The sequence below is a fragment of the Pinus tabuliformis genome, chromosome 4_1 (genome assembly GCF_031772625.1).
Source record: "Pinus tabuliformis cultivar Carrire ecotype Pingquan chromosome 4_1, CPIR1, whole genome shotgun sequence".
NCBI classification, from domain to species: Eukaryota; Viridiplantae; Streptophyta; class Pinopsida; order Pinales; family Pinaceae; genus Pinus; species Pinus tabuliformis.
Window position 1 is genome coordinate 424,019,620 of NC_142303.1, and position 14,883 is coordinate 424,034,502.

Consider the following 14,883-nt stretch of genomic DNA (forward strand, 5'->3'; position numbering starts at 1 on the left):
TCAAAATTTGCAGGGAGGCTAGGACACATGTATCCCAAAATACCCATAAATTGTTTTGGGAAATTCCACCCGAAGACAGTCTTATTAAAAATAATTAATTATTTTTAATGGATGCCTAAGTCTAAACTTAGGAAATTAAAATAATTAAAGGGTATTAATAAAACTTGGTGTGAATCTTCTAGAAGAAGACAAAGGTCAAGTCAATATGATCTGAGTCATTGATTAGAATTTAATCTAGGCCATTGATTACTCAACGAGGAGATTATAAGGACTTCGATGGGCATTTGGAAGATGCATCGAGTGAGAGATCATAGATCGATTTTCTCAGGAGAGCAGCGTAGCAGTTGCCAGAGAGGTCATCGAGGAGATTTCTTGCAGTGAGGGGGAGGGATAGTTTTCCGGTTGGAGAGTTTCCTGAGTCGGAGATACATTGCAGAGAAGGTAGACAGAGATCCAGAAGAGGCAGTGTAGAGCCACGCTGGGCAGCTTAAAGCCATGCTGAGGTAGTGTAGAGGCCTTGAGGAGATTCGTGGATTTGCTGAGGAGCAGATCAAATCTAGTGTCAGGATTTGGGGTGTGAGACCAGAGGACTAGAGGATAGAGCATCCAGATAGAGATCGGTCAACAAGGAGTGACGTAATCCCTAGAAGGTGTGATGCAGAGCAACGCAATGATTGCGCAGAGGTAGCTTGGGGCTAACCATTCAATGGCTGGATCAAGGTTGAACCTCCAGTGATAGTGTGATGTATTTCTCACTAATTCTCTGTCAGTTAGATTCTTTGTATCGGATAGCCAATAAGGCATCCAAAGATTGTATTTAGAAACTACTACATAATAATACAAACCCTCAGTTGTTGCACCAGTTTTCTCGCATTGGGTTTTTCTAGGGACATTTGTCCAAAAACAACGGTGTCACTTGTGTGTGTTTTATTTCTTCTTGCTCAATTCTTGTTTCCACATATAATTTAATTAGTGAAGGCTGCAGTCGTATTTACTTCGATATTTACAGTGTAACACAGTAAATAACTTGCATGAATTAACAAGTAGGAGAAGTAATATCAGTTTTGCTGCAGTAGGGATTTGGGTCTCCAAATTTTCACATGCATCACTCACCATGATCTGTCTTAAGTTTAGGTGCTCCTTTTAACAATTCTTTCAATCTTCCCAAAGCTTTGTAGTGCATAAGAGCATCCCTTCTATGCCAAAATTCTACTAAGTTCAATGCCCTTGACTTCATATTTGCTATTGACCTTTAGATAGCTAGAATGAGTGTTCAAATTCAGAATCATTTCTCTTATGCCTTCTTTTTGATGATGGCTTATTCAGATCAGCAGCAGATGCATTATGTCCTCCTCTCCTTTTACGATCATCATCCGTTTCATAGTCATCTCTTTGCTTCTTTTGAGGACACTGAGCTTGATAGTGACCATAAGCTCGACAACGAAAGCATTGAACATTGGTTAGATCATTTCTATCTCTACTGTCTCTTCTATTTGGAGAGGGAGGAGGATGTCTTTTATGAGAGGTAGAATCCTTCCTTGAAGCAGATTTTGGATCTTGTCTTTTACCAGCACCTTTTGGGAATTTGCCAAAATTTGGTTTCTTCGTATTTCCCTTTGCATGAGCTGCAAATGCTTCTATACTTGGATCTTCAATTTTTCCTCTGGAATAGAGATCTTCAATTTTTCCTCTGGAATAGAGTTTTGACTGTTCTTGAGTGCATGCAGCCCATAGCTTGTCAAAGGTTGGAGCATTCTCTCTAGCCTTAATACCTGATGCAAATGAGTCCCAAGATCTAGGGAGACCACCAAAACAACAACTACCAATTCCTTATCAGATACTTCTTCATCAATGGCTTTGAGTTGATCCCTAATTTGAGATATTTTGACAAAATATGTTGCCACCATGTCATTCTTTGTCATCTTAATATTATGAAGTTGACCTCTTAGATTGATGGATTGATTCACATTATTGATGGTGTATAATCCAATGATAGCATCGTACACAGCCTTAGCAGACTTACGTTCAGCAATATAGGGAATGAAATGATCCCTAACCAAATCCAATAGAATTCCATGCCCTGTAGTTAGTGGCTCCTTCAAGAATGCTTTCAGTCTTCATGAATTATTTTAATTTCCTAAGTTTAGACTTAGGCATCCATGATGACGTTTAGCTGAAGCTCAGAGCTAAATGTTTTTCCTTACGAGAGAGAGATTCTGTCCATCAATAGCATATCAGAATGTTCCAACAAAACCAAAATACTCATCAATGAAATACCCAATCAATCCTGCACAACGAAAGAGAGAGATTCCACTTCTGTCCAATGAGAGGGTCTGCACAAGTAGGCTGAAATGTAGGCCTGTAGTCACTTGATAGGAGGCCAAAGTTCCCACTATAATCACCAACAAATTGTCCAAAATATAGGCCCCAAAACCCTCGGTCAATTTCAGAAATATGTCACAAAAGGAGAGTGAGTTTCTCTTCAATTTTCGGCCATACAATAACTAACAAAACAGAAGTATAGATGATCCCAGTCACTGCATCAACGAGCCCTTGAAGAAGATCCAAACCGCAGTCAAAAGAACCCTTGTAATCCTCTTCACATGTGTGGATATGCTCTGTAATAGATGTCCGAATTTGTTTGTGATTGCAGACTGAATTGTTTGTGTTTGATTGATGACGAAATGAATGCCAACGACTTCGTATAAATAGGATTCATGTGAGGGCTAATTAGCCCTAATGGCGCCAGCATGATGATGTTTCAAGGAGCCAACTTGTAGGGCTTGTTTGAGCCGACCTGTAGGTGACCAATAATCGATTTCTTCTTTGTGTGTGCGATGAAAAATGCCAATTGAAGCTACAATATATTTCAACAACCTATTTCCTCCAAGGTAGATGTTTCCTGTGTTGGACACTTGTATTTCTGTTTTCAAGTCTTGTGTCTTTGTGTCATGTGACTTATGACGACACCTGGAAGTTGATGCTTTCCCATGTCTTATAGCACCAAGAGTCCAATAGAAAAATCTAAAGTAAAGGAGCAATAAGAAAATCATACACATTGTAGGGAGTCAACTATAAAAGACATTCTCAAAGTAATAGCGAGATAGGCTATAAGTTGATGAGGCAAGAATGGCAATGTCCTTGTCTGATAATGTCCCTCAGAGAATGGTCTAGACTGATGGCTTCTTGAGGAGTGATTCATTGTGGCCTACAGATATTCATGCCTAGGGCAAGAGTGGAAACTAGAGTGGAGATGGAAGTGGAAACTAGAGTGGAGATGGAAGCAAGAGTGAAAGCTATCTTATTATCTTATGAAGAACCCTTGGTAGTAGAGAAGAAGATGGTGATCTGTACATGTGTTGGACTATCACGATGGTATTGCTGTTAGAAAATTCTATTTGTCCTCGAAGCCCAAATTGTGCTTGATTTAGAGACTGGGTGTAATGTGTTGTGAGATATAATGCCTGATGGGATTACAATTTTTCATTTCGGTGGTAACTGTTGGGCATTTGGCCCTCTCAGTAGTTGTGACACTTTGGAAGGAGGACATAATCCATGTTATTGGTGTTGTGGGGTGCCAGGGCCCAGAACTACAATGCTCGAACGTAAGCACCTCAATGATGATCAAAAGCAAGCACTGGGTAGAGTGTGTTGTGAGATACAATGCATGATGGGCCTACAATCATTCATTTCGGTGGTAAACTGTTGGGCATTTGGCCTTCTCAGTAGTTGTGACACTTTGGAAGGAGGACATAATCCATGTCATTGGTGTGGAGGGGTGCCGGAACTACAATGCTTGAAGGTAAGCACCTCTATGATGATCCAAAGCAAGCACTGCTAGTTAGGGTGTCTAAAGAAACACGTGTTAATAAAATGAGAAGACAACACTATAGATTATAGACTAAAGAATTTTTGAAATGGAACTTGAAGATCATGCGAGGCTCAAAGTTTCAACTTTCAAGAACTACCTAAAGGTTTATAGCATCATTATTGGAAAAGATCTGTGCACAAGTCTAGGTGCATCACTTGGTACATTCTAAGAGTGCTTCATCCTGCTGGGCAGGAAGAGTTCTTTTGTCCTCTATAGCTTGTTATTCCTTCTTAACTTGGAACTTAGTGTCAACTCTCAGTATAGGTTGCATAGTAGAAGTTGCTTGCTTGGATCTTCATATCTATAGTATTTTTTTTAATTAAAATAAGATTGGCAGTGGGATCAGGATGTTTAAAAGCTTCTGTCCGTGCATTTCTGCCCTTTTGTATTTGAGACCCTGACAGATTCCTATGTTCATGCTAACCTAATACATACTAACTTCTAGCTATATAACCTACATGATGCTGAAAATAAAAATATCATGCTTGTTGACTGCTACTCCTTTGTTGATATGATTTGGGTCCCATGTTGGTGTGCTTTTTGCTGTCAGGTTTTCTATATTATTATTTCCAGCAATGTATTTATAATAAAATGGACAGAAACATGGTAAATCCAGTTTTCGACTAAAAATCATTATGTTGGAACTTGGACCAGGTCGAATGCTACTTTGTGTGAGGGACAGGCCAAACAGTGACAATCATAATCACTCTAATTTGCAGCGGCAATTTAGCCATGGTAATAGTCACAATGATGATGGTGGCAGTTCTTCAAGCGGAACTCGAGTTTCCCATTTTCTACCTACATCTCGCAGGATTGTGCAGTTCTCAAATGGAAAGGTAGCGTAAAACTCATCAGATCTCTGAGTGTGTTTTTAGGGAACATTTCAAGCTTTTTCTGCTTGCTGGGAATCTTGTTACTGCTTCAGAGGCAAGTTGTTACCTCTGCAGTGAAAACTTCAATTGGCTTGTGTGCTTCGGTATTTCACATGTCAATCTTGATTCTTCACTATTGTTGATACCTTTATGGTTCAACTTTCAAGTGTTTTTGGTACCCATGAAATTATACTAACATGCAGAAAATAAAGTATATTAGTAATTTAGTATATTAGAGAAACAACTAAAACTTAATTTCCAGACAAATGTCTTCACAAATGACCGCTTGATATGTTTTTTTAGGAGATAGTGTGCTCTGATGAGTTTAGACACCTTACTTCACTATTATTACAAAGTAGCATTCTTTTTCCGTTTTATAGGATACCAGTTTGAGATTGTTTCTTAATCAGATCCTAATCCGATTAAGAACAAAGGGGTTATTCATCATTTACCTTTGCCTGTAGAAGGGGTATAGGGAGATAGGTGCTTTAGGATTTTTTTTAAATGAAAAAAATAATATGTTAGATTTTTTTAAAGCTTTTCTATATTTTCCAATATTTCCAATAAGTTTCTTTCTGAATTTCAATGATATATTTGCCGGTTTGTTATTTGTAACATTGATTTTGATGATAACATGTTCTGTTCTTTACAACAGGTGTTGCATAGCTAGTCTCTTGAATTTGATAAAATTTTCTTAGGGATGACATTCAGCTCTGAGCTTCCGGACTATTCATTTACTGGAAAATTTTATTGGCTTTTTTCTAACTATGAAATGGATCTCTTTTTCATAATTACAGGGTCCTGGACCAGATGCACGCATAGTCTATATTGATGGTGCTTTTGATCTTTTTCATGCTGGACATGTAGAGGTACACTATATATCCTGTAGAGTCTAGATTGTTCTTTTACAACATTTCTTGAGGATTGGCATGATATTGTGCTCTTTGGTTTAAGCCATGAAGGGTTCATTATGCTGTTACAGGATCTAGATGCCTGCCAAATTATTTGTGTGGATTTGGATGATTTCTTTTGATTTTTCAATTCTGCAAAATTACTTTGCTGTAATGCAGTTCTCTATGCTCTTCTTTTCCATTTTCTTTTATGGTCAAATTATTAGTTATAGTATGGACAACCCTTTCTTGAGATATAGTTGTTGATTATACAATCATTGGGAATATTGGGGGGCTCTCCTACTTTCCTTCATGGTCTGTCTATTTCTTTTAATATAATATTTTAATATGATGTTTATTTTGATATATGGTAATATCCTTTACATGATGTGCAGACGACATCAAGCTTTACATATAGTTCTGGACCTTTGGTCCTTCCAAACCAGAAGTTCTTTTAAAAATTGAAAAGTAAAAAACAGCCAAAATTATAACCAAATATCGATATATGAAAGACTGTCAATGGGATGCCACAGGTGACTGGGTGCTTTTATGGTCAGATTATTAGTCATAGTATGGAGTCTGGACAACCCTTTCTTGAGATAGTTGTTGATTATACATTATCACTGAGAATATTGGGGGGCTCTCCTACTTTCCTTCATGTTCTGTCTACTTCTTTTAATATGATATTTTAATACGATCCTTTATTTTGATATATGGTAATATCCTTTACATGATGTGCAGATGACATCAAGCTTTACATATAGTTCTGGACCTTTGGTCCTTCCAAACCATAAGTCCTTTTAAAAATCGAAAAGTAAAAAACAGCCAAAATTATAACCAAATATTGATATATGAGAGACTGTCAATGGGGTGCCAGAGGTGACTTGGTGGCAACTTGTTAAAGTATGGTATGTTCTATGCTTAGAGCAGTTTACTTCTTTTCTTCTTATTAGCCACTGATTAGCAATCACATATGCATTAAGTAAAGTGCAGATAGAACATTAAACGATCAACAAAATACAAGCCAAGACAAGAGACACAAGATGTGGCAGCTAGCCAGGGTCAAACTCCAATGCGGGGAAACCCTTTGATCAAATATTCTTTTATCTTCAATAGTTCAGCAGAGAGAAATAGTACAAAATAAGAATTTTGTAATTTTATATCAGCAGCAGCAAACCGGAACCCTAAATCAACAAAGTCAAACTTAGTCAAACGAGATGAAATTGACCTCCAATATGCTTGGTCAATTTCCCGGTCAACTAGTCTTCGAACAGCCTGAAAAAGCTGCCCTTAAACAGCCCCAAATACCAATGTGGAAAAAGTCGAAGTTGGGATTAATTCGGCAAGGGTCCAAAAGTTGAAAAACTCGTCAAAGTCGGGAGTTTTTTGAAAAAGTCGGCAAAAAAAAAAACACAATTATTCATTTATTTTTATTTTTTTTAACATCTAGAATATCCACAACATCAAATAAATGCATTTGCACATAAACATGTAAAGAAAGCTAATATATAATATGTATATGAAGTGTAGTGCTACATCACATATCAAAATAGTGAATCAACTCCTGAATTTTGAGTCCAGTCTGAGTCTCAACTCTCAAGAGTCAAAATATCAACAAAAAATATAATAAATGTATATCATGAGTCATCTAAAAGTCATCAAGTAATTAGTCACTGAGATCCTCTTCCCCTTTTAATTTTTGTTTCCGCTAATCATATTAAGAAATAAGTCATGCATTTATTCAGTAGATTGTAATCTGCTTGGGTAATAAGGTGTCACGTGGTAGGTCCAATGAAAATTAACAGTGAGTATCACAGTGGATGTGAAAATTAACGCTTGGTGACTCCAAGTTGCTTATTTTCTGAGAAAACAGTAGATGTCAGATTAATAACCTAGCCTTGGCATCTATTATTCAAAAACTCTTGGAGGTAAATCCACTTCTGATACATAACCTTTCCCCACATTTATAGGGAGTTCACCACTAAAGAAGATTCCCTTTCAAAATGTGCTCTCATTGCAGGAAGGATCTTTGTTGTCACAAGATTTCATAGGTACTTTGTTCCTGTCTGAAAAATGGGTTCTTTTTTGAGGAACTGGTTTTGTTTTTTTTGGACAAGTTGTTGCTATTTGATCTTCATGACTTCCTCTTTGTTGTTTCTTCCGGAAGCATTCAACAATTGTAACAATGTTTTTGATGATGTGGGGTTCTTTCTACGGAAGACTGTTGTATGCTTGTCCTTTTGGTACTTTTGTAATCTTTTGAAGGGGCAGTGGTTATTAGAGTCTGGATCACTGAAAGCCTGGAGGCTTAGCCAATGTATACTTTGCTTTCTAACTAGAAATATTAAGTATAAAGATTTGTTTTTCCTTGGAAAACAAAAACATATCTTAACCTCAAAACTAACAAATTACAAATGAGACTGCTATGCTCGCAAGAAGTATGACAAACAATACAATGCAATAACTTGAAAATGCATGGATGGAAGCTTCAATTTACAATTTTTTCACCTTTGCGGTCTCTTTATCTGTGGCTTGGGAAGGGAGGCCAACTTTTTGGGTCGACTCCCAATTAAATTGAGAGTATAACGAAAATATCGCGATCTTTTCCTTTGTGAAAAAGTCACCAAAAAGTCGGGGGATTAAATCGTTTAGTTCAAAAAATCGCGTTTTTAGGATTAAATCGCGATTTTTTGCAGAATTTTTCCACACTGCCAAATACACAGTCAAACTGTTGCCCCAAACTAGGGCAATCAACGCTGGTCAAACATGAGGTTAGATTGCCTTGAATTTCGTGCCAAAATCTACGACCTACCTAGGAGAGGCAGCCACACCAAAACTGCACTCTTCTAAGGTCAACGCTGGTCAAAGAGACCTTCAGTAGCTTTTGCGTCTTCGCCCTATTGTGTCATCCTTCTTCCCACGTGTGAGCTGCTCGTTGTGTAACCCAAAGCTAAGGAGAGAGAGAGAAGAAATGAGTGAGATGAGATGATGAGAAAATGAATCAACCTCACTTGTATTTATATGATTCACTGGGCATGTGTGCCACACGTTTAATTGCTGGCCGACCTTGACAATTTGTCAAGTAAATACAAATAAATTAATATCTCCATAAATACTTGTCGGAATCGGATGATCTTTAGATCAATCCTACACCTCTCGACAAGAGGAATCTTGGAAAAATATCAGCTGCCATAAATGAGATGACCCACATGGAGTTTGGCCCTAGTTGCCAATTTTAACACAACTACTACTCGTGCTGGCAGTGGGCCAGCGGATGATGCTCCTTCTAGACCCTGGTTCCTTTTTGGTATTGGCACATTTCTAGTTACCATGATATACTTGAGCGATTCTATTTTTGGTAAATCTAGGTTTCTCACCTTGACCAATGCTAGAGTCTAGATGTTTGCCTCTGTTATTTTACTTTCTGATCTAGCTCTGTATAAATTTTTGCAGCCTTTTCATTTGCATTTAGTTCTAGGTGAGAGTGCTGATAAGCTTGATTGTTCGACGACCTTCAAGAACTGTTCGTGGAATTCATTGTTGGATTAAGCACGGGAATTCTAAACTCTAGCATTGTTTCAGTTGCAAACTAATTCCCGTTTCCATTGTCCAATACAATAATATTTAACCGCTCTCTAGTAGTGCCTGAATCTTGCAGCACTCCTTTTTTCAAAACTTTGGATTGGGTGAGGTCCATTCTTAAGTGATCAGTGGTTAGGGATTATCCATGTTGTGTGGGTTTATGGTTTCACTCGATGCTGATAGTTTTGAGATGCTCTTTGGTTCTATGGTATATCGGTAGTGGGTGATTCATGATTATGTTGTTTATGGTTAGCCTAAAATAACACTTACATCTCTCTTGTGGAACACCTTCATAATTTTTGATAGCATGGTGTCATGGTTTTGTAAGGGGGCAATACATTGCCCCCTTAGGGTTTACTAGGAGACATTGCTTCTATTTTCATGGTATGAAACCGTTATGAAATATACTACCCATTGGCACATATGTGGAAGCAATTTTTTATTTTGGGCCCACCACATTTTTTCCATCTTAGATTGTTTGTTTTTGTAGCATCGAACATGTGTTTTAGTCTCAACTTTGGTCAGAGAGGCTAAGAAACACAAGATCTCCAGAACCCAAAAAAACGTTTCGGGAGAGAACACCTAAAGATGGCTCAATTAAGTTAATTGATCAATAATTAAAAAATTCCTAACTTAGGAAAAGTGATTAATTAACAACATTTAATTGAGAAATGTGAGATTTCTCTAGAAACTCACATGGATCAAGTTGGAGATGATCTTAGCCATTCATGGGGATCCAATCATCGCTGTTGGTTCACCAACGAGTGATTATAAGAGCAGCTTGATGGGGATGGAGATGACAAGCTAGCAACTTGAGTTCCTTAGCAGATTGAGCTATCTAGTTGCAGAAGTCGAGTAGGGAAGAAGAGTTCGAGCCAGAAGGGATGGAGAGACAGAGAGGGAGTATAGATAGTGTTTCTGGAGGAGTTTCCAGTTCCAGAGAGGCAGCAACAAATAGGCCAAGTTATTCCACTCGAGGTTGCGCAAGGATTGCGCAGGCAACTTCAATGAGGTTGTTCGATTTGGATGAGTAGGGGGTCGATTTAGTTGTTGGAGGCCGGGGAAATTTTCCAGAGGGTCAGAGGATCACTTCTAGTAGTAACAACAGGCAAAACGACTTGATCATAGGCTGTGCGTGTGAGGGTCTGCGCAAGCACTCCGTAGGGGCCTGCACAAGGGTTCTTGAGAGCCAATTTTATGAAGTAGGTTGTGTTGAGATTGCTTGTGGAGAGAGAAAATTCTCTCTAATAATTTTGGCCAGATTATTTGTTGAAGATTGCCAGTTTTGGGCATTCAGATTATACTCAGATTTTCACTATTGCATAATAAAAATAAACTGTCATCTGCTGCACCAGTTTTCCCACATTGGGTTTTTTCGAGGACATTTGTCCAAAAATAACTGTGTCAATTTTATTATGTGTGTGCTCTATATTTCTCAATTCCAATATTTTATTTTCCGCAACGTTTTTATGGTGAAAATTCCAGTGTGATTTTATTCGTTGTTTGTTGTAGCAAATAAATTGCACTTAATACTAATCAATTAGAAGAATACTTTGCAATTGCTGCAATAGAGTTGAAAATTTCACATAGACCACATCTTTGTTGGAGCAAGTCTATAGTGATGGCACACATATGAAGAGATGAATTAAATATTATTTATTGTGGGCCTTTTGCTTCATGAATGTGATGTTTTTCTATGTGTTTTATTTTTACCCATATGCTTGGAGGATGGCATATATGTGGAAGCAAGTGTATTATATTTTATTGTGGATTGACTTATTCTTCTTGCATGACTCACATATTATAATGGATAGGGAAGTCTTGTGAAAGTGCATACCAACCATGGCAGGTTTTTAACACTCTTGTCCATCACTCATGATAATTTTCAGTGACAATGTTGTGTGTTTATCGACTTATGTTTATTTGGTGACAAGCATCTTCCTAGTTTGGTTTATTACAAAACACAAGGGTACTTCATGTAATGGATGAAGCATTAACTTAGTTTCATTGGCTTTATGATTTTACTTAGCTCTTGCATTCATTTATTTGAGTAGGTGTAGAAGGAATAAGCTCTTTAGAGCATTATGTTGAAATATGTAACTAGGTTCGGTCTTCATAATGACATATGTAATCATGATTTGATGTAAAGAGAAAAATAAAATTATTATTGTCATTATTGAGGCATGGGTTTCATGCGCAAGGTTATTTGATTTATAGGTCAAGCACCCGTTGAGTGCTTCTAGGGCTTGTCATTAAGTCTACAAGTCAATTGAGTCATTATCCTTTTGGGCATGTTACATATTGTAAAGAAAATTTTATTTGAGTCAAAGGCCCTCCAAGACCTTGTCATAGTGCTACAACCAAGTCGACCTTCAAAAGGAGCACGTTAGCCTATCCAGAAGGACAAGTCGGCCTATTAGGGCACTCAAGGAAGCCTATATAGAGGAGGAGCATTCAACCTCATTCAAAGGACCATTGATCAAGCATTCAAGAGCGAGAAAGAAGTGCGAAAAAGGAAGAACAAAGAGCCTCCCAGATAGCGAAGAGAAGAATAAGGAAGATTGAAAGCTTGAGACTGTTTTTGTGCCACCTACATCTCACATGTGTGAAGATATTAGGGCTTCTATCTGTTGCAGGGAACTTGAGTTGCAGTACCATCAAGAAGTTATTCATTGGTAACAATAAGACTTGTTTTGAGCACTGAGTTCATAAGGAAAAAGGGGATAAAGTGAAGGTAAAAGAAGGCATAATTCTCCATTTCATTTCACACGTGCTATCCTGGGGTTCCTGCAGAAACACTAAAAGTTGCAAGTCAAAAGAGGCTAAAAGTTACAGTCAAGGTGTAGGTCTGAGCTTATGATGTGAAGGCATATTTGAATCAAAGAGACATGGGTTGACTTTGTGAGAAGTAAGGTCTTCAAGAAGAATTGTGACTTGGTCTTGGAGGGGTCGCTTGACAAGGGCCATAGTTCTTGGAATTTGTCATCTGAAGTTCTATAAGAAGAGAAGATTTCTTGTGGGTTTTCCTCTCAAGAAGAGAGGTTTTGGCCCTGGCTGATCGTCTATATTTTGTGCCCTTTTGTCTCATTGTTCTTTATTGTTTGGTAGCTATTTGATGAGAAGAACATAATAATAATCAAGTTGAAGAAGAAGCTAATCAAGATAAGTAAAAAGATATCACAAGCAGTTATCAATTTAAGAGAAATCACTTAATCTAGTTGGCCCTAGATTTCTTAACACATTAGAGTTGGAGAAATAATCTCAATATTTGTGAGCTTTAATTAGATGTTTCCTTTTGGACATTATGATAGACCTGTAATGTGGTGTTTTGGGGTGAGAGTCTTGAACTAACCCACCACAAGTTTTCTTCTCGTGATATATTCTAGCAAGTACATCCAAAGATTCTGAGGTTCTCACGCACTTTTATCAAAGAGTACATGTCCCCATATTGGAGCTAGTTGTTACTTACATTGCATGAGGACTGCAAGCATGATATTTATCACATGTTATGTGGATTTGTAGGATGATATCTTTGTAAGGATGGTACTTCAATTTGTTTGCTTTGGTACTTTGGTTTTTAATGAGGTTCACATCTTTTTTTATTCTTGAATGATATTTGGTTAGGGCTTATCCATTTCATGGTGGGATATCTAGGGTTTATGGTTTTGCTTGATGCCTTGGTTGATAGTTTTGGGATGCTCTTTGGTTCTATGGTTTATCATTAATGGGTGATTTGTGATTGTGTTGCTTATGGTTAGCCTACCCAAATGCTCATACATCTCTCTTGTGGAATGCTTTGATAATTATTGATGGATCAAGAGTGCCATAGTGTGATTCTTGCTCATGATGGTATTTATAAGGGTGCAATACATTGTTCCATTTTCTTATGACTTCTGTTTGTAGTGTTGTTTACTATTTTATACTACTTTTATAATTTATTTTCATGGTACAAAACCTTTATGAAAAAACTCCTCATAGGCACATATGTTGAGGCAATATATTATTATGGGGCCACACCCATTTTTTGCACCTTAGACTACATTTTTGTTAGAGCAAGCATATGGTGATGGCACATATGAAGAGGTGAATTTATTGTTATCTATTGTGGTTTGTCGCCTTCATGAAAGTGATGTTCAATTGTATATTTTGTTTTACCCATGTGCTTGGAGGATGGCACATGTGTGGACGCAAGTGTACTATATTTTATTGCGGGTTGACTTATTCTTCTTGCATGGCTCCTTATTAGCAGGAGTTGTGGGTCATCATCTTCATAACTACATTTTTATGCAGTCATGGGTTCTAATTTAGCATGGAAAGGGGATGCCATAGGATATGGCATGGGCAAAATATCATGTAGATCCAATCTTATTCATTTAGCTACCTTTGATTATATGGAACCATACTTTGCATTGATAAGTCATTTGGATGGGGCCATCCTCTTTGGCATATGGTGACTTGGCCTACTTGGTCTCCTACGATGCACATGACTTGCTCATAAATGCTATAGTTTTGTGGAGATAAATTGGTCCACCGATGACCCCTTGTTGGGACTTGAATATGCATTGATGGGCCATCATTTTATGGGTCGATTTCTATAATCAAAGAGCCATATGAACCTCAAACTTGTTGAGATTGAGGGATTTTCTAGACTGGTAATTACTTTCAATAATTTCAACATTTTATCTTGCATCACAATCATTATTAAGTAGTCACACAGAAAATCCTTGACAATAGAACAATAATGCTAGTAAGAACAAGAAGATACAACCAAATACAAGAGACACAAAATTACAATGGGAAAACCCCAAACCAGGGGAAAAACCCAACAACCTTTTCTCAGAGAATTTGACCATTTCCACAAAAGATATAATCTGAAATTTTAGTCAATTAAAGTCAAAGTAGTGAAAAATCAGTTACCCGATTCCTATTGCAGCAACTGATATTACTTCTTCTACTTGTTAATCCATGCAAGTTATTTATGGTGTTCTACTGTAAATATCAAAGTAAATACATTGCAACCTACACAAATAAAAATTGCGGGAACTAAATACAGCACAAGAGAGAAATAATCATCACACACATCTACACAATGGTTTTTGGACAAATGTCCCCGGAAAAACCCAATGCGGGAAAACTGGTGCAACAACTTTGAGGGTTTTTATTATTATGCAGTAGTTTTTTGAATACAACTTTGGATGCCCTCCCGACAATCCAGTTACAAAGAAATACAACTGGCAGATGAAATTTGTGAGATTACCTCACTCTCCCTGACAAGTCCCGGCTGATCCGACAGCTGAACGAACGTGTCCCAGACTATTTGTGCGTTGCCCTTGCGTGGGCCTAGCGTCAGCCTCTAAGGCTTTGCGTCAGTTCCGCGCTGGGTCGATTTGCTCTCTCGAAGCTTTGACGTCAACCCTCCCGGCTCAGACGCCAAACCCCAGCAAATATTTAGACTTCTGCTGGGAGGACTGTGCTGCTTCTGCGTCAGCCCTTCTGGCTGCCTCCTTCTGGTGTCTCTCTACTGCGTATCCTGGCTTAGGAGAAGATTCTGCAAACAACTATCCCTGCCCTTCACTGCAAAAGCTCACTAACGATATTCTCCTGGTAGCTGCTCTGCTTCAAAAAATTGAACTTCTGAACTCACTCTGTGTGTTCTCCAAGTGCTCAT

General features: G+C 37.9%; 1 pseudogene across 1 annotated transcript in view; it reads left to right on the forward strand.

Moving 5' to 3' along the window:
- LOC149176116 (ethanolamine-phosphate cytidylyltransferase-like) overlaps positions 1-14,883 on the forward strand; it is an 88,607-nt pseudogene that overhangs the window by 7,452 nt on the left and 66,272 nt on the right. Inside the window, exons 3-4 of the transcript XR_016258046.1 lie at positions 4,526-4,707; positions 5,541-5,612. The product of XR_016258046.1 is annotated as an ethanolamine-phosphate cytidylyltransferase-like (transcript). The remainder of the gene's footprint in view (positions 1-4,525; positions 4,708-5,540; positions 5,613-14,883) is intronic.